General features: G+C 41.2%; 1 long non-coding RNA gene across 1 annotated transcript; it reads left to right on the top strand.

The window, feature by feature from the left end:
- Positions 1–21,701, top strand: LOC309657295. Its single transcript, XR_014261756.1, has 2 exons — positions 1–3,291; positions 11,266–21,701. It is a non-coding gene; the product is annotated as an uncharacterized lncRNA (long non-coding RNA).
- The last annotated feature ends 4,450 nt before the right edge of the window (positions 21,702–26,151 follow it).

A 26,151-nucleotide genomic window follows, 5' to 3' on the forward strand; every position in this document is an offset into this window, starting at 1 on the left:
CAGCCTTCCTTTCCATAAATAAGCATGGTAGAGTTTTCATTTTTGGGGAGCCTTCTTTTATGTCCTTCATTAACATACTTTTTTGACATTTTCCTAAGTAGCTCAATAGTTTTTATTTCTACTGTAAATGACATCTTGCTTTTTTCTATTATATTTCACAACTACTACTGTTGCACAATACTGTTCATATATATATAATATTACTGTTTATATATGTGTATACTATGTATGTATGTAGTCTTATACATAGACATCTGTATTTCTTCCTTTATAGTTCTTATAAAATATTTCTTGGCTTTCTGCTTGGCTAGGACATTCAGCACAAAGTAGAATAGAGCCAGTTATAACTGGCATTCCTGACATCAAAAGGAATGTTTTTGATATGAGTTTATACTGTTGGCTTTATACTGTAGTTTTATGAAAGAAATACTTGACGATGTTAAGAAAAATCCTTTCTATTCCAAATTTGGTTGAACTATAGCAAATAATATTGCGAATGGACTGAGACAATATGCTTTTTCTTGCTTAATCTTCATTCAATAACCTCCATTAATTCTTGCCAATGCCTATAGTACTAATTAGTAATGATGCATGTTTTTTTGTACGTTTGCTACTATTTCATTTTGTGCTGTTGCCTCTCTGGTGACAAATGAGATTGTTCTATAATTTTTATTTTAATATTTTCCCAGAGTACTCTAGGCTATATTAATTTTATGAATGAGATATGAAGATCTTCTTTTGTTCTCTGAAAGAGTATATAACACAGAGATAATACACTCCTTAATATTTGAGGAAAACCATTTGTAAAACAGTCTGTACCTTTTCTTATTTTGAGGAATTGGAGAGAAGTTTACTAATGATTTGATTTATTTAACAGTTTCCAGTTTATTCTGGTTTTCTGACATTTTTTACTTAATTTTCATAAATTATATTTTTATAGAAATTATATATTTAAGCTTTCAAATTTGTCAGCATAACCTAGTTTGAAGTGTCTCATAATTTTTACACATTGCTTATATCATATGATATGCCACAATTTTCAGATTTAATGTTGTTTTATTTTTTCTTTCCTATTTTCTTGATACATTTTGTCAAAGTTTCTTTAACTTTAAAAAAAAATCAGGGTTGAGTTTTATTAATTCTTTGATGTTTTACTTTATTTTTTGCTCTGTATTTTCTTTTCTATGTATTTATATATAAATTGGGTTTATTATTTTTTTTCCAGATGATATAGTTGTCTTAAGACTATAATTCTAACTATAGTTCCTTTGAGATAGACTCTCTTTTTAGTTTGGATGATTTTAGGCTTCCCTTGTTTATGGAATTCAACTGTTTCACTAAGTCATGTCTAGAAGTGGATTTAATTTGATCCACTCTGCTTATGACAGATTTTGCTTATTGTCAATCATCAATTCTGCAAAAAGTTCACCACTACTTTGTGAATCTTGCCATTCTCTATTTTCTGTTTTCTACAATTTCTACCTGAGTTGCATCTTTTCATACTAGTCTCTGTTATTCTCCTAGTCTCTCATCCTATTTTACATCTTTTAATCTCTTTAATCTATCCTGGTAATTTCCTTAATTCTATCTTCCACTTTATCAATTCTCTCTTCCTCAAACAAAATATGTTGTTAACTCATCTATTGGCTTATACATTTTCTTTATTTTATTTTTACTTATAAAATCACATTATTTTATTATTTTAATGTATTTTTTATTTTCATGGTATTTTCTTTTTCTTTGATTTCTTAAAACTTTATCTATTTAGAGACTCTACCAGATTATTTTATTTTTTCAAATGATTGTGATCTAAATCGGGAGATGTGTGCATGTATGCATGTGTGTGGATGTGCTTAGGTCTATGCAGAGGCCAGAAAGTAATTATTTGGGTTTTATAGTAATATACAATGTATTAATATGCAAATTTCATAACTTTAGCTTCATCTCAATAGTTAAATTCAACTTATAAATCTTACTGTTTGATTTATTAATCTAGCAGTTTTTAAATGAATATTGAATTAATAAAATGCATTTATAAAACTCCCTTAAAACAATCAGAACCACTGAATTACTTATTTGAGCAAATTACCTTAAATATTCAAACTTTATTTTGAGTATACTGTGTTAGATAATCTCTTTGAGCACTTCATATTCCTGAGACGGCAAACATAAAACCCCAGGAATAAAATAATCCCAAACAGTAAGATCTTATAAATCTTAAAAATTAAACTCATGAATTAATCTATCAAGTTCTTGTAAATATGTTAATTTTGCTACATCTAAAAGATGTAGCACAAAATCTTAATACTTTTAGTAAAAATGTATATACTGGAAGCTTTTAAACATGATCCTCTAGAGAGAAACACAGAGCCATGTGAGACTGTAATACTTTGGCCCAACCCACTGCCCATGGAGTCAGAGGAGCCATGCTTGCAGGAGGCCCTTTGCCTCCACTGTTCTGGACTGGTCTACCTGAGAGACTCTGGCTTTCCGGGACCCTGTGTGATGGCTCAGGAAGTCCCCATAAAGCATTTCTGCTTCACACTGAAGTACGGCAAGTGTTTCAAGGAAAAGCACCTCTGTGATTGAGCTGGAAGCTGAATTAGCTGCATTCTTCACTGAACACCATATTTAATTGAAATAACAACTGACAGACAAACTATAATTATTCAGACTTTGGTAGACATTTTGTAGACATTTTCTCAAAAACAAATCAAGTGAGCCTGACACCTCATGGAAAACAACTGACAGTATTTGTTGCTAAGAATACAAAGTGAGTTTTCAAACATGAGCTTGACAACTTCTCAATATTTAGAGACTTTTCTGATGAGATTGGTAGTGTTATTAATAAAGGTGAATTTTTTTGATATTTTTAACTGAAATGTGTCAACAATGAGAAGATCTGCAAAGCTCAGTGAACCAGTGTCCAAATCATCAATGAAGGATGTTACATTATCACAAATGGGTAAAAATTCCATCTATTCAAAGTACACAAAAGACCAGTGGGTTTTAATGTAACTGAGCATGAACAATTGTGTTTTTTTTTTTCTCAGATTCCGCATTGCAAGAAGCTAATATGGAATCTGGGACTACTTGTTCTGTTTCAATAGTATCACAGAAGAATATCCTCAGTTCCACATAAAGGTTATGAAAATAGTCCTGTTTTCCAGGCACATATGTCTGTGAGGCCAGATTTTCTGCATATACTTGAACCAAAACAATTCATCACAGAAGATGGAATGAAAAAGCAGATGTGAGGATCCAGCTGTCTTCTAGGAAGCTCAGCACTAAGTAGGTTTGCAAAAAGTTAAAAACCATGCCACTCTTCTCACTGTCTTGTTTAAAATAAAAATATTTTTCATAAAAATTACTTTATATATATATATATATATACACAGACACGCATATCTTGGTCTTCTGGCTTCTGCCAAACTCCACAGATCTTCTAGATTCTGATCCATGGTGTACCTTTCTGGGTTCTGCCCCTGTAGACCAGGCCCTGGTGAGGTTAGCAGTGGGGAGAGTATCTGCAAGACAAACACTGCATTCGGTTAAATACAGTCTGCACATGTTAACTGAAGACTTCCTTTTATATGTAGTTTAGTCACATGTGTAGTAGCCAAGGACGGGAAGCTCAGAGGCACACGGGACTCAACAGAGTGTCAGCCCAGGTAGCACTTATTGGGCCTGCTTTGTACCTTTCAAATTCTTAGAATCAGTGCCAAGTTTTGCCCCATCCTTTAATCACTTTTAACTTTTTGTAGACTTGCTGTAATTCAAATGTTTTCAGAGACTGAATCTTGGCAAAAGTAGTTTTTACCTCTTTAGCCATTATTCCCGTCATTCGGTCTCCTCCTAGAATCCACGGTTGTTAATATTTCTGTTTTTATTTTATCTCTTTCCAGAAACCCACAAGCAACTATATATACATGCACACGCACGTATTACTGAACCAGTTGGATCAAGTTCAAAAGAAGTTCAAAATATAATAACACTTCAGTCTCGAGAACTTTAGCTTCCTTCACTTAAAAACAAGTACATTATATAGCATAACCAACATGGCATTATCCCATCTGAAATAGTTATTATAATAGCTATAATAATAATTATTATTCAATAATTCATTAATAGCATCTAATATCAATTTACTATCTCTTGCCCACTTGTTTCACACAAATTTCCACATTTGCCCACTTGTTTCAATCGTAGAGAGTTTTTGTTTTGTTTTAAGCCAGAATTCCATGGTAATCATACTGTTTTAGTTCTTTTTAATCTAAACAGCCCCATATCTTTGTTTTTTTCTTACTGACTTTTATGTATCTGGGTCAATTGTCTTGATGAATACACTGCATTTGGGGTTTGTATGATTATTTCTCTGTGGATATGTTTTTCTGCTTCTTCTATCTTTCTATATCATTGAAAACTAGAATTTGGGTCTAGCGTTTGAGCCAGTTCAGATTAAATTTTTATTGGCAAGTATAGTTCATTGGTATTGATGAATGACAAAATTATAACTTCTCTTATGGAAAAAGTAGTGAGAAAATTCAGAACTTTGCCCACATCATTTAGTTAAAGGTATATGCAATTAAATGAAGAAAGACAAATTTGTTCTAGTTCTTAATTCTGGGGAAAATTTCTCACTGCCTAGCTGATATTGAATAACACAGGGATACCATAATTCACAGCAATTATGTAAAAATAGTGGCTATGTTATACATCTGGCAGTTTTATATACTGACCAATGGTTTTCATAAAATGCATAATTTTCAGCTATAATTCTGTAAATGCATTTACATGAGGGAATAAGATAACTTATTTAGCTTGTGAATCTTCTCTTTTAATATGGTAAAATGGAAATTAACTGTAGATCATGTCTTTCTGTCCTCCTGTAAAGACATTAATATAATTTTTATAAATGAATTAAAAGGGGAATCCCTTTATATTCAAGAGCTTAACGTCGCTTCATTAATGAACATATGGCAAAGTGATTTGGGTAAATATCCGGTTTCCCCTGTCATGCTAATCACTGTTAGAGCCAGAAAGATGCTGCCTGTATCAGCTGAGACATTGTAAGAGCCTTTGGGCTTAATTCAAGGTATAATTGCGCATTAAGAGCCAATATGCACAGTATTAGCAATAATACTAATTTAGATGATGCTGGGTTTGTGCTGAGACTTATTCTTTTCCTGATTATGGAGTCAATTTGTTGTGGGGCTTAAAGAAGGTCATAGACCACATTCTGTACCTCTTGGGAAGCCCTAGGAACTCTTGGATCCAACAGTCCAGAAGTGTAGATGAAGAAACTAGGGCCCAGAAAGGTTGAGGCCAAGGGCTGCAGTGGCCCAGCCATGGCAGAGTCAGGATGTAGCGCAGGGTTGCTGGCAGTGGGCAGGACCCAGCGGCATCCCCTACTCCCCTTGCCCTCACCTCCCCACCGCCCACCCTGCTTCGGCCATGCCAGACTCCAGTGGGTCCCGTACTCCCGATGCTCTTTTCCCTGCACACATCTGCATGTGCTGTTCTATGGGCCGGAGTGCCGGCTCCCCACTCCTCAGCCTCCTGATGGCCTTCCCTGGAGACCCAGGCCAACAGCCCACCTTGCTGGAAGCTCCCCTGGGGAGCTGGTAACCCCACCCCTCCTTACCTCATTGCCGTAGCATCTGCTGCTTCTCACAGGGCTCCCGAACAACACACCATGAAGGGGGCAGCCTCTTGGATGGGTGCCTTTCAGAGTTCCTCTTGCTCAGAGGGTGCAGGGGCCCCGGTCTCTGTGGTCAGCAAGGGTTCCCACACAACGCATCCCAGAAAACATTGTCACTGGGATTATTTTGTTGTTAATCTTGACCTTTAAATACCCTCCTAGTGGCCTGTGGGTTTCCTGTGGCCAGCTGTCTCGTTTTCTCTCCAATCCCCTTTTTCTAGATAATAGACACTAATTGTATGCTAGCTGAATAAATGTTTGCAGGGCAGAAATAGAGACACAGATGTAGAGAACAAACATATGGACACCAAGGGGGGAAGGGGGGGGATGGTAGTGTGGTGGTGGGATGAACTGGGAGATTGGGATTGACATGTATACACTAATATGTATAAAATAGATAACTAATAAGAACCTGCTGTATAAAAAAATAAACTAAAATAAAATTCAAAAAATATGTAAATGGACAAATCAACACATTTGAGCTCTGATTCTTTGTTTTAATTTATTTTATTGAAGTATAGTTGATTTATGTTGTGTTAATTCCTGCTATACAGCAAAGTGATTCAGTTTTTTATATATATGTATACATTTTTTAATATTTTTTTCCATGATGGTTTATCACAGGATACTGAATATAGTTCCCTGTGCTATACAGTAGGACCTTGCTGTTGATCCATCCTATATATACTACTTTGCATCTGCTAATCCCAAGGTCCCAATCCATCCCTTCCCCCCTCCCTCCTCCCCCTTGGCAATAAGTCTGTTCTCTATGTCTGTGAGTCTGTTTCTGTTTTGTAGATAAGTTCATTTGTGTCATATTTTAGATTCCACAAGCTCTGATTCTTTAACTTCAAATTTTCCCGAGAAAAACTCATTTTTACCTATACCAGCCCACTACCCTTCCAAGAACATATGACCAAGAATTTCTACAAATCTGATTAAGTCAAGTATTATCATATTTCACTATATCGTTAAATATTATCATATTTACCCAATTTCCCTTTTATCCCTCTTTCTTGTCCAACTCTATGAGATATTAACAAGTTTATGAACAGGGCTTTTTGTAAGGAGAAAGACCAGTAACTGGCAACTTCATCTTCCAAACCTGAGCAATTGCAACTTCAGAGCTTTTTGGTTTCTTTCTAACTTACCGCCTATTTTTTATACTTCTCTCATAATCTTCTTTTGATATTCAAAATCAATTCTAGAATTACTAAAATCAACAAAACTTTTTTGTCTTATTAGTTAATACTTTTTAGTTGACATCTCCAAAAACTGATATAACTGGAAAAAATAAAACAGTAAAAACAAATTAACTCTTTTTACATGCCCTTTATCTACACAGACTAGTTAGACCGAACCATGGTAATATAGGAATTAAGTCTCTATAACGTGGTTGCATTTCAGGCTGGTGATGTCCCTTTGATGCCCACGTTCTGTCACTTCCCCGGTGGTTTGCTTGTGACCCAGACCATGTCAATGGTCGGGATCCTGCCTGGGGTATGTTGCCATCAGCCAAGAAGCACTTTGTTTCAAACTCTGGCTAAATTGATTTAAAGAGCACTGTCTTAGTTCAGAGAAGGAGAGGCAGGAGGACATGGTAAGCCTGCAGCCGTTGCTTTGCTGCCTGCATGAAGCTTTTTGCCCAGTTCTCTTGGACTAAAAATTGTGTCCAGACTGAGGGAGTCACATGCTTTGTGCATCTGCAAACATTGTGGGCCAGACCGATGGGTGGTGGCACTGATGGTCAGAGTGGAAAATCAGTCAGGAAAGCGGGGAAATCAAGAGTGCAGCGGAGAGGTCTCTTTAGGGGAACTATAAATAGCCCTTGCTTTTGGCTTCTGACCGAAAGAAGGTCACTCTTGGTGGCAGCGAGGGGAGTATTTATTTAGTAACCGTGCATTTAGCATGTAGGCGATTTAAGTGCCTGTATTTATGTGCTGTTGCAGTTGACAAGCATCACACCCAGTTTTTCTTGTCCTCTAAATGTCAAATGCCTCTTTCATACCCCAGAAAGAGAATGACATCATTCATAGATTCTCCTGGAATTCTTTCCGTTACTTTTCAATAACCTAGGACTTTTTCTTTTCATCAATATTTAAGTACTGATAAAGTGCAACTTTTAGGGTTGTTGTTTATTGTAGGTCATAGTAGTAATCAACACGAGGAATAAATCAGGAAAATTCCATTTTCTAAGGTCTTGTACTTTAAGAGGACTTGACACCATCACTCCCTGTCTCCCAGGCAGTTAGGGAAGTCAGTATGAGGGTGACACCCTGTCTCCTTTTCTCTCCTCTCCCCACCCTCACCTTGTTATATAAGCTTGAACTTGAGTGGCCACCCACCTTACCTACCTCTTCCTTTCTCTGCTGAGTATGACACCTGCCAGAAATGTCGAAGGAAGGGACACAGTCTTGTGTCTTGTGTACCTGGCGCTGAGTAGGAACTTTTCACAGAGGTTGGACCTGGGTTCCTCTTTTCATCAGATTCCTATCTTCCAAACATTCCAAGGTAAACCTCAGCTATCTCTCTAGTAGTCCCACTATTTCAGTCTTATGTGAGGTAGGGTTTCTCAACGTCAGTATGCTGACATTTTGGACCAGGCATTTCTTTTTTGGGGGGCGCCATCCCCTGCATTGTATGAAGATGATGAGCATTCCTTGTCTCTACTCACTGGATGCCAAAAGCATGCCTCTTCCCCAACTGTGACAACCAAAAATGTCTCCAGACTTTGCCAAATGTCCCCTGGGAAAAATTGCCCCAGTTGAGAAATTTTTTTTTTTTTCCAGTTGAGAAATTCTGATGCAAAATATCTAAGAACTTTTTACAGATCCAAAAATGGAGCCCTGGTGAGGTTAATTACTCTGGTTTCCAGTGTCACCTGAGTTCTATGGACTTTTACATCGTTACCTTCGTGACTTTACATTGGTCTCATAAAGTAGCAATCCATACCATTGATGAAAACTTGTATTTACCAATGTCTACATGGATTATTTAAAAGATAAACTGAAAATAAGGTAAAATTTCCTTTTCATAATGTCCCATTATCACTTGCATATAGAAATGATCTTTCACAATCCTTAAAGAATTTTTTGAAAACAATTAATGATTATGAAAGAGCAATTACTGAGTCATACGTTGAGAGGAAGACTTTAAGAGCTTCCTTGGACCTACATGATGACAAATGTCTTCTTAGATGTCTAGGACCAGACTCCCTGACAGAAGTTGTGTCCGTGGGGCGGGGAGATAATGCAAGGCTGGGCATGCAGAATCAAAGCATGGATGGGGAGATGAGATCCACGGATGCTTGAGAAACTGAAGGTGAAGAAAGAGCCAGAGAACGCTCAGGTAGATGCCATAGCTCCTACAAGGAAGACAAGAAGCTGCAAGTCCATGAGCATCTACAAAAGTACAAGAGATGTGCCTTTGAGAACACAGCAGGTAGGGCTAAGCTGTGAGTTAGGGAGCATGAAAAAAGGGTAACACCAACATCAAAGGGCAGACCTGAGACCAGGAAACTCAGAAGAAATGAAAGCAAGAACATCTAGGCCCCTGTTTGCCCAGCGTGGGTCAGTTATAAGAGTACAGCCATGACAGAGCATCTGCGCTTAACACCACATTGCCTGTCCAGCCAGAGAGCTCCTGCTAGACTTTCTGCAGTGCGGGGTCAGAGCAGAGACTGAGAAGCCCAGGGTTCCATGAGAAACTCAGTCCATATGAGGGCAGGGACCACGTCTGTCATTTTTGGCGCCTATACATCTTTCCTGACAAGTAGAAAGAGCATGATAAAAATGATTGATGAATAAGTGAACTTCAGTGAGTTTGCCACAATAAAATCAAAAGAAAAAAATGAATTCACTCCTAAGATTAAGTTACAGTAACTGCATGTCAGATTTTCAAAACATATAAATAGAAGCAAACTCTCAGTATAAAGTATGGGGAGAGAAGATGTCTAAGGAAACTGTGCTGTGCCAGAGCTGAGCACCGGGACCTAGGCAGGGAGCCACTTGTATGCTCTTAATATATTTTTTTTCTGTTTCTGATATGGGGGGGACAGTCCTCTAACATATGGAGCCCAGGGCCAACAGAAGTTGACTACTTCACGCATTTAAACAGAGAGAATTCCGTCTTTTTTTCTCTTCCTGCCTCCAAGTTCAACTCCAGGGTATTTACACTAGAAGAAGGACAGAGGAGAGGAATCTGGGAATCAGACCACATCAGACCTGCATTCCACATCCTAGTGCTAGAGTGCAGGAAGCGAGGCAAGGAGAGCTTTGAGTTGGAAGAGAAGAGAGAGGAATTCTGCATTGAACGTAAGTGCAATTTCGAACATTTGAATGAGACTATACTATTAACTCACTATGTTGGAAGATTATGGAATCTGGCCAAGGGAACTGCTGTCTTGCAGGAAAAGAATGGGGGTTGGTTCCATTAAAAACCCAGAGACAGGGAAACTAAGTCTGCCTTCTGTTAAAACCCTGAACATGTTGGGCCAGCTTAGTAGAGAGGGAGGCAGCCCTGCCCAGTGGTGAAAGCCCCCGGCTCTGACCTCCTCAGAGGCCCGGGCCCACTGCTTACTTGTGAGTGTTCAGCCCAGCAGAGTAAGCTCTCTGGACCTCTGTGGGACAGTAATAGTAGCCAACTCGAAGGTTTGTGATGAGAAATGATTATGCTAATGCATGTAAGGAATTTAGACCAGTGCCTGGCATGGGTAAAACGATGTAGATACACAAACGAACATATTATCCACAGAAAGAATCTCTTTACAAAGGAGTTTCCTTGGGCTGGTTGAATTCAGACGTGGTCTCTCACAGAAAGGAAGCTCTCTCACTATGACTGCCTTTAATCATGGCACAGTATCCATGTTAACTAGTTTGCCAGAAGCCTGGGAACCGTTAAATCCTGCCCTGTTCTCATTGAGTATCCCGCCCAACATCCAATCTTGTTGATTTTATCTTCCATGGATCTCTTTACTCCATCCACTTCACTCCACCATCACTAGCACCAGTACCACGCCCCCTGCCCTGCCCTGGGGTCACGCAGAGGTGAGCTACTCTCCGGCCCTTCTCCATCCCTCCTCCATCCAGTCTCTATGACTCCGCTGGAGCCATCATTTCAAAATACAAACCTGGACATACACAGCCGTTTTCCCATCTTACCCACTTTCTGGCCCCTCTGGAGCTTCCTGCGGCTCTGAGCTCCTGGACACCACTGCAGCCTGGCTCTGTCCAGCTCTCTCGTCTACCGCCTGGTCCTCTTTGTCACTGCCTGTGTCCCCACTGCATGCACATCCTTGCACTCTATAGGATGGCTGTTTCCCGGGACCTTGGCCTAGGCTCTTCCCTCTTCCTGGAACATGCTTTCTTCCAAGGCCTGCCTTAGGGACGTACAGAGATGATTCAAAGCTCGGCTGCAGAACCACTGGTTTGGGAACCCTTTCTCCCATGCTCACGTCTCACCCTGAAGATCTCAAACACTGACCCTCCTGTGCAACACTCAAACACCTGCAATTTCCACTTATTGGTGTGACTTGTAAATCACTTCTTTCTCTCCCGTGACTGCAGGTACTGAGGCTACTTGAGTTCTCCAAGCTGCCCCAGTGCATGGCCCAGAACAGGCGTGGGTGCCCAGTGAACACCTGCAGAGTCAGGGATGAAAGGAAGACATCAGGGCACCCAGAGTTAAGGGGTAACAGCCGCTTCTGTCCTGCTCTTTTCTATGCATCCAATGTTGATCACTTATAATTCATTCTGAGGGAAGAAAATATGAACGCACAAGAAAGCAAACTATTGCACATTCAGTAGTTTTAATTTTACGTGGCCCGTTAAACTGTGCTAATTGTTTATAAAATCGGATCCAGTTGTGCATGGGTACATCTGAAAAATAAATGTTATCACAAAAGAGATAAATATCCATTACTAAGAAATGATGATATGCTCTATTTCCTCAGTCAAGCAATATTTATCAGGAGCATTGATTTAACTAGAGGCTATCGGCAGATACAAATGGGTGATGACAGGAAACAGAAAACCACCCTCAGTTGCCATCAGGGGCTTTTTATTTTAATGTAGTGCCTTTTGGAATTACCGATGCTCCAGCTACACCTCAAAGATGAATGAGGGACTCCTGCCAAGTTCAATACATCACACTTCTGAGTTTACTTAGCCTGTGCGCTGGAGTCATTGCTTCTCTGAGTTTAAAAACACCTGGAGCATTTACTGGAAGTGGCAGAAAAAAAAAAAAATCTAAAGCTGAAAAGGGAAGCAAATACAATTCCACTTAGTATAAGTTTTTAAATAATTCCTCATTTAAAGGTTGTAAATGTAAAGAATTCTTATTTCCCATTTAAGAGAGAAAAAATACACAACATCGTTGAGGAATTGCACGGAAGGACTGCTGACAAGATACTGTGGGTTGAGAGGCTGAAACCAGCACAGAATGTTCTGTTCCGTTCGGCTTGATTAACAGACATCTTAAGAACTGTAATGAGAAAATTGCTAGAATGGGACAAGAGATTAGATCACAGGATAAGGCAGACACTTAAGGTTTTTTCTTTTTTTTCCTCTAAAATGGAAGTAATAAAATTTGCAACTGTATAAAGTCATGAATCCCAGCACGCGGAGCCACAGCTGCCTCTGCTTGGGGCTTGAGGTGGGCTAAAGGGACATCAAGGGGGCAGGCGTCCTGGAATCCTGAATGTGAACGGTATCAGGTGAGCTCCTGAGTGAGCCAGCCCCCGCTTTCACTCTCAGCAATCGTGTCCCAGTGCCTGCCTCTGTTGCACACATTTGGGATTCTTCAGTAGAAAAACACAATGAAATTAAGAAGCAGACAAGGCTAATCAAGCAACTCGGGTCACCCACAAGTTGTCCCATGAAGCATGTGACCCGATTCAGCCACAGAGACCGTCCTGAGGCTCTCAGAGGGTCCTGGGAGCCCCTGGGTCAGGTGGGACGGGTACCCCCAGCTGGTACAGGTGTGCTCAGGGATGAGGAGCCTGGACTCAGCTGGCAGAGTCTGGTTCCCTTGTCCATCCTGGGTTTTTACATCAAAAATCCACGATGGTGTCATTCCACCAGCCTTGCTGGAATTAATAATGAGCTTCAACCGAAAGACAGAAGCTCGCCCAAGCTTGTATTGATCCAGCCCTCACCAGCAACAGGATCACTTTGTCTGACTCTGAGGGCCACATGTTCATAAAGAATGGAAGGGCCTCAGTATTGAGTGGCTAACATCCCAGACTTGGGCAGATAGGGGCACTTGGGTTCAAAATCCGGGTTCATCACTTACTAGCCATGTTTTTACGAGGAGGTTACCTATCTTCTTTGAGTTTCCACTTTCTCTCTGTAAAAAGGAATCAGCAGTAATATCTACCCTATGGGATATTTGAGAGCATCGAATGTGATCATTCATTCAAAAAATACTTAGCCCAAACTGGCACACAGGAAGATCTCAGTAAGCATCACCTGGTAAGACTGTCATCATTATTGTCAACATTGTTATAACAAGACAATGATGATAATAATGATATTATCACTGGAAACTCAGGGAGAAGCAGAAAGATGGCTTTATCTAAAATGAGACAAGGTCAAGATTGGGAAAATAATAATTTTTATTTGCTCTTTGTCTTGAAATAACACAAGACAACAGTTCTCACGCTGCATTTAACCTTCCTGAAGGCCAAGGCAGCAATATTCCTAACTGCCATCACTTAATGCCTGTGGGTAAAAGCTCCCCGAGGGTTCATTCTGCTTCCTGAGTAAAGTATGGGGCCTTTTGAGTGGAATTAATATTGCCCGCTTTCGAGGGCTGGGATGATAGTTTTTCATTCTATCTCATGGATTTCTCTAGGATATTGATCAGAATGCCATAATACTTGATAGCTGAAGAAGCCAACGTATGCTACATTAAATAAGCACTTAAAACTACAAACAAGCCCTATGCTAGGAGAAAATACTGACAGAAACTCAACTTGTAAAAATAAATGACTTTCCTAAATGTCAATGATGAAACAATTTTTAACCTCCTTAAACATAAATATGCTACATTTCAAATTGAAATAACCTTTTGCTGCTTTGCCCTAATTCCCCACCGCCACTTTTTGTTTTTCGTTCCTTCATACTTTCATTGTCTTCACAAGTTGAGTGGATGCATTTGCTTTGGGCCCAGCAGGATTGCTCCCACTTAATTCCTAAATTGCATAAAGTGTCTCTTGAAGGCACACACATCCTCCTGCATTGTAGCTACATTTCCATTTATGTGCCCCAGATGCAAATGTTCTTTCCTCTCATATCTTATTAATAACCACTTGAAAGATAACTTCAAGTCACCTGGAAGTTTGCAGTTAAATCTGGATTTCTATTAATCAGTCTCCATTTCCTTTTATCCATTGCTCAAATGCAAACATTAATTATTTTCCCCCTAGTCCCTGAAAAGGACTTGTGTATATTCTTTCTTAAGGAGACTATTTGGATGGATGTGTTTGAGCTAATCTCAAATCTATAAATAAATGACAAGACGTATCACTCACCTCACAGGATCTAAGACTTCATCTGTAGAGAGCCAGCAAGAGATGCCTAGAAGCAGGGCCTTCTGAGATGGGCTGTAACAGCAAGAGCCATGGCATTTTGGGGGACCAGACCCCTCCCCAAAGAAAATTGCAGTTTGGGGCCAAAGATATCATCTCCTGCCCTATCCCACTGGGCAGCAGAAGCTTTAAGATTAAGAGAAGCAAACTTTTAAGGGACAAGGTGCCTGTCTTTTGAACATATTTTCCAAATTGCCTTATTTTTTTCCAATTGTATTTGTGTTTCTGTAAATTTTTTATAAGCCTATAGAAGATAAGATAATTTTGGACCTCTGTTATTCACAGGCTTGCGAGCGAGCCAATACACATACACACACACACACACACACACCAGTGTCCTCTGAGCTTTGCTCCCTACGCTCTAAAGAACAAAGAGTCCTGTGGTCCTAAAAGTCCCTTTCTCACTTTTCCCATTCCATTCTGTTTTTTTCCTTTTTTAAAAATTGTTTAAAAATAAAACAATTTAATCTTCCTCGATAAAGGATCTGGGAGGACTGGGAAGATGGGCTGCGTAACCAAAGGCACACCAGCTACAGGCACGTGGGAGGCTGAGTCAGTGATTCAGATTCAAAGCAGCCTGGCATTCACCTTGGTAGAGACAGGTCACTGGCGTGAGGCGTTCACAAAGCCATGTGTGGCACCATTGAATATTTTGCTCACCGGGACACAGTCCCCCACTGAGCACGGCCTCGTGACTGCCTCCCTTGGACGTGCTCAGAAGTGCTGTCGTGAACCTCACTCATGTTTGCTAATCCTCCCAGGGTGTAATGAGAGCCACGTTTCCAAAGATCAAGCTACTGCAATTTCTCAATCTGCTCGTTGATGCTTAAACCCCCTTTACAGAGCACAAAACTTTTCATTCAGTAAGCAGAAATACTGTTTAAAATGAAAGTATCCTCGGAAGAAGCAATACAATGACTTAAAACTATTACTGAAGCGTAATTTGCTAACAGCCCATTTCTCTGCTCTTCAGGTTTTGTGTCAGAAGATGAGCAAAGATGGCCCTGAGGAGTCAATCTGAGGATGAAGTGAGTTAATATGTATAAAGGGCTTAGTACAGTGCCTGCTGCCCAGGGTCGACTAAGTGAAGAGTTTGCTATTATCTCCATTTTACAAATGAAGAAACGGCCCAGGCAGGCTGATGTCTGTGGTTACAGCCAGCTGACTCCAGGCCCATGCTCTTTCTGCTGCAACCAGCTGGGATAAAGGGCACCTCCGGTGGAAGGAAGCCTCATTTAGTCCTTTCAACACAGTTACAGGAGAAACCAGCAGGTGTGTTGTCTTGTTAGCTGACTGGACTTCCTGATGTCCTGGACAGCCAGGTTTCAGCACGGCGCAGGCCGCAGGAACCCACCCAGTGTCTGGATCAGCCTCGTGGGGTAAGTCCCCTCTGCAGCTGAGGTGCTAGAGCTGCCTTACAAGCCGGTGCCCTGGTACCCAGCAGGCTTTGGGAGCCGCCCAACCTCCTAAATGCCATGAAACCATTCTTGTTTTTTGTTCTGTTCTTTCTCTGTGAAGCCCAACATGAGTGGCTGTGATAATGGTTTTGTCCTACCCTGAAAAACTGGTCAAGGTCCCTCCACCTTATAAAGATGTCACGGTCCCCAACTACATCTATATGTGGTCCTCAGAAGTTCCTTTTACAATGTTTTACCTTCTTTGAAGGTATGGAACGGGGACACTCTGCCCGCAATCACGTACATCCTATGGGTTAGTTTGTAAAGCGGTCCCATGCATTCATGAAATGGCCTTCCCAAAATCACTCAGCATGTTATCCATCCAAGCAGAACAGATGGATGTGCTTAAAAAAAAAAAAAAAAACAAAGCTACTTAGAAATTAAATCTCTCCTGAAATATAACACCACATAATTGAGTTTCTGTATATGTTGTTTGGAGACAGTAACAAAGAAATGTAAAACAGGATCCCTGAAGCTGGAACAGCTTGTAAAATCTGGTTAAGCCATGTTGAAAAATACTGGAATGCCCCCATTAGAAAACACAGACTATTTATTACTTCCTTTTCTTTAGCCCTATGAGGCATAAGCTTCCTCTTTAATATTCCTTTCTCCCCCTTTTCAAAGTGCACTCATTGAACTCTTGGCAATTAGTATAATTGAAATTTATTGGCAATGTGGCCAACGTGGCGGCCCATTGTCCCTGAGCGTGTGGGGCTGTAAGCGGCATCAGGCAGCCTGGGCCTCGCTCAATCACATCAATGGGCCACCGGCTGCCAAGGGTTCCTTTGGGGGTATGAATGTTACTTAGTGATAAGAGCCTTTCGAAACAGGATCCCCAGACCCCATCTCTTGTGGGAGATGGAAATGAAATATGTATTCGACGGCTGTGGAAAATTAATGTAATTGGCTCCCACATAAAGCTTTGACAAGTTGACCCGTTTGAAATTGAAGGAGGGCTTCTAGCCCCATATCACATTATCTTCAACTAACCCCACCGCTCAGAGCCCCCCACCCCCAAACCCAGTGGAGGTGAAATGAAATGGAATTTGGGTACCAATGTTGAACAACACTTCTGTTGCACACAGCTATTATTTTTGCATGTGTAGCTTCATGCTGCAGGGGTTAAGATGATTGGATTTTCGCATGCATGTGGCTGTGTCGATAGCTCTTGGTTTGGGTTTTCTTTTCATTCGCGAGGCAAGGGTTGAATTGTTTGGAAATGTACATGGGCGCATCTATCTTGAGACCTGTTTTCTCCTTCACACATTCAATATGATTCTAAAGCGTAGATGTGTAACTCCATTAAATTTAATTGGACTCATTTAGAGGGCAGTGAGGACTTCCAGTTTTCTCTTCTGAGAGGACAGATATATTTTTATTTTAATGCACAGGGATTTAGACATGTAAAGCTAATAGAAGAGATATATTTAAATCTCTGCCCATGGAAATGGGCATATAATGTTTTCCCTCAGGGGAATTTCTTAGGAGGAGATTACTAGGGTGAATTAATTTTAGCTGCTGTCCTGTCTGGTTCCTAATTTCAGATAATATGCTCTTTTGATTTATCTAATAGGACCCTAAAATGCAACACCCTAGAGTTTAAGAGAATACAATGATAAATTGGAGAGCCTATGAGAAAGCATGTGTATACGGTTCTTCCTTTGAGAAAATCTTCATGCTGCTGTTAGATCTTGAATTATTTGCATGCGTTAAGGTACACAGACCTTTCCCTCAGCACCATTTTAAAGGTAACCTGGAAACAATGTTAGCAGGTTGTATCGATTCCACATTTAAAAATGGATTGGTAAGCACCTTATTATTTTTTTCTCTTTTAAATGGTAGAATGTGTTTCTCTGAGGAAGGTTTATTGCATCTATGAGAGATTTGCAGTTAGTCTTTCTCAATGACTTTTAAAACTTCAAAGCACTTCATGGGTAAGGGTTCTATACTACAAGCGGTCAAGCATTAGGGCATCATCGTGAAACTCTTGGATGGCACAAGAAACAGGGGTGCTGTAGTAGCCAGGGGACAGAGGGAGTGGATGCCACGTAGGTGCCTGATGTGACGGTTAACTGCTGATGAGGATGCTGGGGCGAAGCTAGGGTGGACGTGGCTGGAACCCATGGTTTTCCGGTCACTAGTCGTGAGGCATGGGAAGCTGGGAGACAGAGGAAGCTGAGACACACAGGAAGTGGTGGGGGACACAGGAGGTGGTGAGAGACACAGGAGGTGGTGAGAGACACAGGAAGCTGAGAGACACAGGAAGTGGTGAGGGACACAGGAAGTGGTGAGAGACACAGGAGGTGGTGAGAGACAGAGGAAGCTGAGAGACACAGGAGGTGTGAGAGACAGAGGAAGCTGAGAGACACAGGAAGTGGTGAGGGACACAGGAAGTGGTGAGAGACACAGGAGGTGGTGAGAGACAGAGGAAGCTGAGAGACACAGGAAGTGGTGATGAACAAGAAGGAGGTAGGCATATTGGTCAGATGTATACATGTAGAGAGATTTCAAAGCTAGCAAGTGGAGATAAGACTCAGATAACCATTTTTTCCTTAGTTTTCCTGCAGATTTTTTATTAAAATGTTGATTCATTAATGATCATAAGTTAAGCATGAAAGTGAGCAGACCTGGTAAGGGACACCTTTTCACCTGTCCGGCCAGTGGCAACTAGACCCTTGCTGGGTAGGAACCGGAACACAGGCAGTGTGGCTCGTGCAGGAAGATTCTCTACTCGGGAATCCCTTTCCACTACTCAACAGCTTGAGCCTGTGTACCGTGGGCGGGAAGCTGGATTGTTCTCACCTAACACAGGCAGGCATAACATGAATTTAGGTAATTTTTAACTTTAAGAAGGATATTTTAGTCAAAGTTCTCCAGAAAAAGAGAACCAATGGCATGTGTTTGGAATGTATATAGATATTGTGGAATCGGATCGCAGGATGATGGAGTCTGAGAAGTTGGGACTCAGACAGTGGTGTAGCTCCAGTCCAAGCCTGAGCCTGAAGGCTGGGGAGGACCAGTGATCAGCTCGAAGACGCCAGGCAGAGAGAGGAGATTTCTTTCTTACTCAGTGTTCTGTTCCGCTCAGGCCCTCAGCGGGTAAGATGAGACCCAGCCGCCTCGGGGAGGCCCACCTGCTTCTTCGGTCCACTGACTCAGTGCTAATCACATCCAGAAACACCCTCACGGACACACCGGGAATCATGTTGAGCCGGACAGCTGGGCCGCATGGCCCCGGCAAGATGACACACGAAATTAGCCGCTACGGAGGGGTTCTCATCCTGTTCAGGCTTTAGGAGCGTCAGTGACCACCCGAGGGCTTTGTCAGCGTTTTTAGGGGGTTTCTCCTGGTGGGGGACAGTGTCTAGCTCCCACCTGAGGATCCAGAGCTACTTCTTCCTGCTGGTCTCTACTCTCTTCTCAGCTCTGTGCCTTTCGGTGACCCCCGTGGGGTCCTCAGGTTGTCCCCCCTCAGATCCCACACTGGTGCGGCTTCATGGTCACCTTCACCCTTGCGAGGAGAAAACAGCTCTTTTGAGTTGCTGCCTGAGCTTTCACAGTAGGACAACCCAGCTGACACTCAGAGTCTGGACATTCAGATAAGGACCTGAGCTTAGGATTCCTGCTACACATTCCCGCTCTGCTTTTCCTGGGTCACTTTTTAAAACAACTACTTAGAATTGAGCCGTCAAAAAGTTAGTGACCTCTACCCCAATGCACAGATCATTCCATCCCGGCATCTGTAAAGGAATAAATCTTGTGACTTTACTTCCTTCATGTGAGTGTACTGAAACTACGCCTTCAATCAAAATGACCTGGGGTTTTCACTCTCTCAATGTGGGAGCCCCCACGCTGAGGGAGCTGCCTGCCAACACCACGCGGGTGGCTCGTGCTTCCTCATTCAGCAGGTCATCGTCAACATGTTCTCAATCTCATCCACCAGCTACAGGCCCTCAATGCAACCCTTAGTGGATCAGGGATCTCAGACTCTATGTGCCCAAACCAGCTCCCACCTTGCCCTGATACTACTTGGCTTATAAAAATACAGACACTCAAGGCCAAGACAACCAGATAGGTGCACAGGGAAGTGGACCCTATATCATCAAGTGGGAACCGTGATGCCAAATGGGAAATACTCACTAAACCCAGGAGAGACCGTGAAACCCTTTGGTGGCTAGAACACCTTGAACTCACTAAGAGCCATTATCTTAGGAAATGGGTCGTTCAGTCAAGAGGCAAACTACCTTTTATTTCAAACAAGTCTGAAATGGCAGGGACTAATTTTCGTCACTGGAGACAGTGGGAGGACTAGGAGCCAGAGCCGTGTGTGTGTGTGTGTGTGTGTGTGTGTGTGACTCCTCTGAGATGTGTCCCATCTGCACGAAGCAAGTTGGAGAAGCCGAACCTTTAGCGCCGGGGCCTGTTGAAACCACAGAAAACAGCGCCTTCTGGCCCTCTGGGCAGCATTCTCACAGGGCATCCATCAATAGTTTCCTCCTGATAAATCAGTCATGCTGTCAGTGGTTTCATAAGTGTCAAAGTGACAAAGCAGGTCCTAACTGAAGTTTTAAGTCAGAGATCAAAGCTGGAGAAGAGTTTGGTTAATTAGAATGAGCAAAAAACTGAAAAAAATAGGGCATTCTCTAAGTCATTACCTGAAGCCATTTGGTAATCCTGAAGCAAGCATTTTTATCAAATAATTTGCACAACAATAGCTGAAAAAAGTCACTAAGCTATCTGAAAATTGCATTGCTTATAATTAAAAATGTTATGTGAGAGGTTCGGATTGTTATCAAATAACCCCTGAGTTTCTTGTGCCACGTACTTGGGGTAACAGAGACCCCATAGATTTCTACCTTCTGTGTAGAGAGACGGGGTGTCCAGTAGCCAGTGAAGAAACTCAGGGATGTCACCTGTGAGGAGCTGGAAGAGTGAGATGGACAGATGTGGACATGGCCCTTAGGCACTCTGGGACACTCAGAGAAGCTTCCTTTTACAGAATTGTTAACCTTCTGCAAGACAGAAAGGGGCCCGGGCCGGCTCAGGGGCATTTAAAGCAGCACTTTCATCCTGAGGGACTAACTCAGGTGGTCACTACCTCCTGCAGGTCACTTCTCTCTTGGAAACAGGGGAGAGATGCACCTAAACTCTTTAGGTGCATCCTAAAAGCGCTACACGAGCCGCATCTCCTTCAAGCCCTGGACAAACTGACAGGCAAATTTTCAGAAAACCTGGGGGAGCTCTTCCCTCCTCGGGTTTCCTGCAGCGCCCCCAGAGTTGAGTTTGGGGGACATCTCTGAGAGGCCGATTAGGTGAGTGTCTCTGTCTGGGGTCTGGGAACTGGCGAGTTAGCCAAGGAAGGAAGGGACAGCAGGTGGACAGAGTCCGTGTGAAGAGCTGGAAATTCATTTAACAGAATGTTGCTATTTAGTGTATTGTTCTTTGTCCAACACAAAATAATTTATCTGCGGGCTTACTTGTCCCGTGTCATCAAGGTCTGATTTGACAAGGGGGTAATAGCACAGCTTGAACTTCTCAGCACAGTCTACCAGTTCTGCTACTAGACTTCAAGTGGAAAAGTTCCCCCGGGGAGTGGATGCAAGCGAGACTTTATTTATTCTTGCTCGGATTCAGGGAAGGGAGAGTGGATGATTGCTTCTATTATGAGACAGATGATTGACATTTAGAAAAGGACGGAATTTAACTGGACTTGGCCTGCATTTCACAGACATGAAAACTGAGAAGCCACCAAACAGGCAAACAAGAGCCCACAACAGGCAGTGACAGCAAACCCCAAGGAGATGGGGGAGTCTGACTTCTGGAATTGCTACATTATAATATGCCAAAATATCCAGTCTCCAACCAAAAAAACTTTGAGGCATGCAAAAAGACACAGAAAATATGGCCCAATCACAAGAAAACAGTGAAGAGAAACCGTCCATGAGGAAGCCCTATGGACATGAAATGGCCTACAGATTCTCCCAAAGCTGGAGGACACCACAGACAGAGAATTCAGTGGTGGGGGGAGCGCGGAGATTGCCCCATGCCCGTGGACTCAACTCGATGACCTGCAGCCCTACTCTCCCTGCTGGGGTGGTGACTCATTGTTTCTCCCTGACTCGCTAGAAAAGTCTGAGTTCCCATCGTGATGCAAGCATGCACGTTCACGCTCTTACAACCCAGACTCTGCCATGCCTGGGACCTCAGGAAGTTGTGCTAATCTCTGTGTCATACTTATTGAATAAGGAGAGCTGCTCATGAGAGTCTGCCATGAAAAAACAACCAATGGAGTTGAGTTGAAACTCAACCCTCCTTAGATAATTCCTCTGTTCCTCAATGTAAGCCAAGAAAGAGGAAAGGATGAAACCTTCTAATACAAGGGAGGTATCCTTCCAGCCAGGAATTCAGGGGAATTCCAGCACCTTGAAACTTTCCCATAAGTAATTAAAAGGGATGAAGTTTCTAATATTGTAAGAGGCATTGAGGAATCCAGTCTTTTGACAGCTACTGAGTGCCAACTTTTGTCAGCCAGGGTGCCAAGGAACAGAGCAGAAAGGTGAAAACCCAGTTTCCACCTGGGAAGTCTTTCTCAATGCTCCCATGGATGAACAGAGCTAAAGTGTGCCATTTTGGCTTCATAAACTTATTGTTAAAAGAATTTCAAAGCTGGGTTACACTTTTTTAACGGCCAGTTTCTTAGGTATAGAATTTTCACTTTGGTGCAGAGACTCAGGAATTGCCACTGTAATAAAATAGCAATGGAAATAACAATCATAGAATTTAAGAAACAAAAATAGTAATGATCGTTATAAATGGAGCATCTATCTCGAGATAGTTGGTCATCTTTGTGCTTTGAGAAAGTTGTTGTTTTTTTTTCTCTTGAAGTAGTCATCTTATGAGGAGGGTGTGCCATATTTATAGATAATGAAACTGAGGTCAAAATGATTGTCACTTACTCAAGGCCATGCAGCTGGTGAGTACTGGAGGGTACCTCTCAGTACAGAATCTAAGGAAGCTATACTACTTCAAAGGCTCTATCTTTCCATCTTCCTTCTCCTTCTACAGGCCATGAAGTGGTTTGCAGCAAGGAAGTAATTTGTGTAAGGTCCAATGAGGCTAACTTGTAGTCTCTGCTGGATGAAATCCATGTACCATTGTCATGAATATGGTGTAGTGCCCTACACCAATGAGAGAAAGAGAATCCCACTGGGCCGATGCTTTGAATTATATCATAAAATATGATTTTTTTCTATTATTGGAAAGTAGGAATGTTCCCCTAAGAAACAAACTGATATATACCCAGTATCCTATTCCACTGTAGGATTATTATGATAAGGAACTGTTGGAAATAAAAATTACGAAGGAATTACTGATTTTCTTTCAAGTACGGATGTTCATATTGGACAGAAAATATCAATATAAGTGTGTGAAGGAGCTTGGGGGCTCTGATTACACATGTGGAGACCTTAAGTCCCCTTTAGGTCATCTCTACAGCAACATGTGGGCAAAGTAAGGCAGCTTGCATACGATGTATTTTGAACTGTAAATTATGTCCTTTAATATATAAAAGGAAATGTATGAGAGACATGTTTTCTGTATGTAAATATCTCCAACACAAGTACTGTGTCTAGTATATAGGGCTGCTAGTTTCGTATTTATTGGAAGAAAAGCAGACATGTCATTTCTCATGCCATTTAAAAAATTTTTTAAGTTTATTTTTTTAATTGAAGTATAGTTGATTTACTATGATTCAGGTGTACAGCAAAGTGATTCAATTGTGTGTGTGTATATATATATATATATATATATATATATATATATATATATATATATATATATATATATATACTTTTTCAGATTCTTTTCCATTATAGGTTATAGGTTATTACAATATAGTGAATATAGTTCCCTGTGCTATACAGTAGGTCCTTATTTGTTATCTATTTTATATATAATAGTTTGTACCTGTTAACCTCAACCTCCTAATTTATCTCTCTCCCTCTTCCCCCTTTGGTAACCATAGGTTTGTTTTCTATGTCTGTGAGTCTATTTCTGTTTTGTAAATAAGTTCATTTGTATGTTTTTTAAAAAATTCCACATATAAGTGATATAATGTAATATTTGTCTTTCTCTGTCTGACTTACTTCACTTAGTATGATAATCTCTAGGTCCATCCACGTTGCTGCAAATGGCAATATTCCATTCTTTTTATGGCTGAATACTATTCCATCGTGTATATGTACCACTCTTTCTTTATCCATTCATCTGTTGATAGACATTTAGGTTTCTTCCATGTCTTGGCTATGGTAAATAGTGCTGCTACCAACATTGGTGTCCACGTGTCTTTTCGAGTTTAAATTTTCTCTGGATATATGCCCAGGACTGTGATTATTGGATCATATGGTAAATCTTTTTTTAGTTTTTTAAGGAACCTCCATACTGTTCTCCATAATGGCTGTACCAATTTACATTCCCACTGAGAGTGTATAAGGGTTCCCTTTTCTCAACACCCTCTCCAGCATTTATTATTTATAGACTTTTTAATGATGGTCTTTCTGACCCATGTGAGGTGGTACCTCACTGTGGTTTTGATTTGCATTTCTCTAATAATTAGTGATGGTGAGCATCTTTTCATGTGCTTGTTGGCCATCTGTATTTTTTTTTTTTTTAATAAATATCTATTTAGGTCTTCTGCCCATTTCTTGATTGCTTTTTGTTTTTTGTTTTTTTTTGTTCTTTTTAATATTGAGCTGTATGAGCTGTCTGTATATTTTGTAAATTAATCTCTTGGTCCCATCATTTGTAAATATTTTCTTCCATTCCATAGGTTGTCTTTTCATTTTGTTTATGGTTTCCTTTGCTGTGCAAAAGTCTTTGAATTTAATTACATCTCACTTGTTTATTTTTGCTTTTGTTTCTTGTGCCATTCTTTAACTGTATTTAATACAGCAGCATGTTGGAAGGGGAGAGGGACAGAACAGCAGACTCCTACAGAGTTTCCCAACTTCCAAGTGACCCAGCAGGTCTATCTCCACCTTCAAAATTAAGAAGCCATCTCTTCACATCGCATCTAAACTTCCATGATCTACTGAGACTGTGTGAAGAGTAAATATACTGATGAATGTCAAACACCCACATTTAATCATTTAGGACTTCATGTGTCAATTCTTTTACACACAAGTTCACAGAGGCCTCTCACCTCTTCTTCAATGTCTTCCTCACTTTCTTGGCATTTCTTGGGAAATCAGTGTGTACTGAAGACAGGTGCTTTATTACTTATTGCCCCATAACAAATTACATGTAAAAATTAATGATTTAGAACAATGTATTGTCTTTTCTCCAAGTTTCTGTGGGTCGGGAGTGTGGGTGCAGCTTCTTTGGGTGCTGCCAGTTTATCTGGGGACTCAGGGTCTCTTGTGAAGTTGCAGTCATTGTTTCCAGCAGGGCTGTAGTATCATCTGGAATCTCAAATGGGGAGGGTGTGCCTCCAATCTCACCCCTCTCTTTGTTAGCAGGATTGGATTACTGGCAGGCTCTTGGCCTGAGGCCTCAGCTCTTTGCTGGATCTTGGCTGGAGCCCACCCTCAACTCCTTGCCTCAGGGACCTTTATAAGTGCAGCTCACGACACAGTGGCTGAGTGTTCATCAGAGTGAACAAGTGAGGCAGACAGTACCCAACACCGAAGCTGCCGTCTCTAACTTAACCTCCAAGTTAGCACCCAGCACCTCTGCTGCAATCTAGCAACTGGAAGTGACTCCCAAGGTCCAGCCCACAGTCAAGGGCAGGGGTCACCCCAGGAAGCAGAGATCCTTGCAGTCCGTCATGGAAGCTGCCCATCACACTATGCTCGAATCTCGATTGACCGTTTGTGATGTATGTTAGTCTGCTTTCATCTTTCGCATTATGCAAACTTGCATCCACTTTATCTTACAGGAACACAGATTAAAGATGGGCCTGCTGATAACTCGGACCGTGAGTCATGTCACTGGTGAACCCCTTTGAGCTTAATCACCATGACATTTCTCTTGATGTGTGAAGTCTCGCTTCAGATATTCCTCATCCTAGATTTGGTATTTCTTCTTTCTTTTTGCAAGTATATAGGAGGATGTGCTTTAAAACACATTTTCCAATCTTGCTTCATAGTCTCCTAAATCTTAACTGGGTCAGTAACTTATTTTACTGGGTCGATAGGTTCTCTAGTTTAGGTGAGTTGTTTTATTTAACAGGGCCAAGAATTACTGTTAGAAATGCAGAATTCTATAAGATCTTTACACAAAACTGTTCCTTTCAATTGAATATTTTGTAAAAAGTCATTATTTTCTGAAACTTACAAAAAAATTTTATTGTAAAGGCAGCAGAGCCTAGTAGATATGGACTCAGATTCTGGAGAACTATACAACCTTGG

The sequence above is a fragment of the Balaenoptera physalus genome (genome assembly GCF_965194825.1).
Source record: "Balaenoptera physalus genome assembly, chromosome: 3".
Classification (NCBI taxonomy): Eukaryota; Metazoa; Chordata; class Mammalia; order Artiodactyla; family Balaenopteridae; genus Balaenoptera; species Balaenoptera physalus.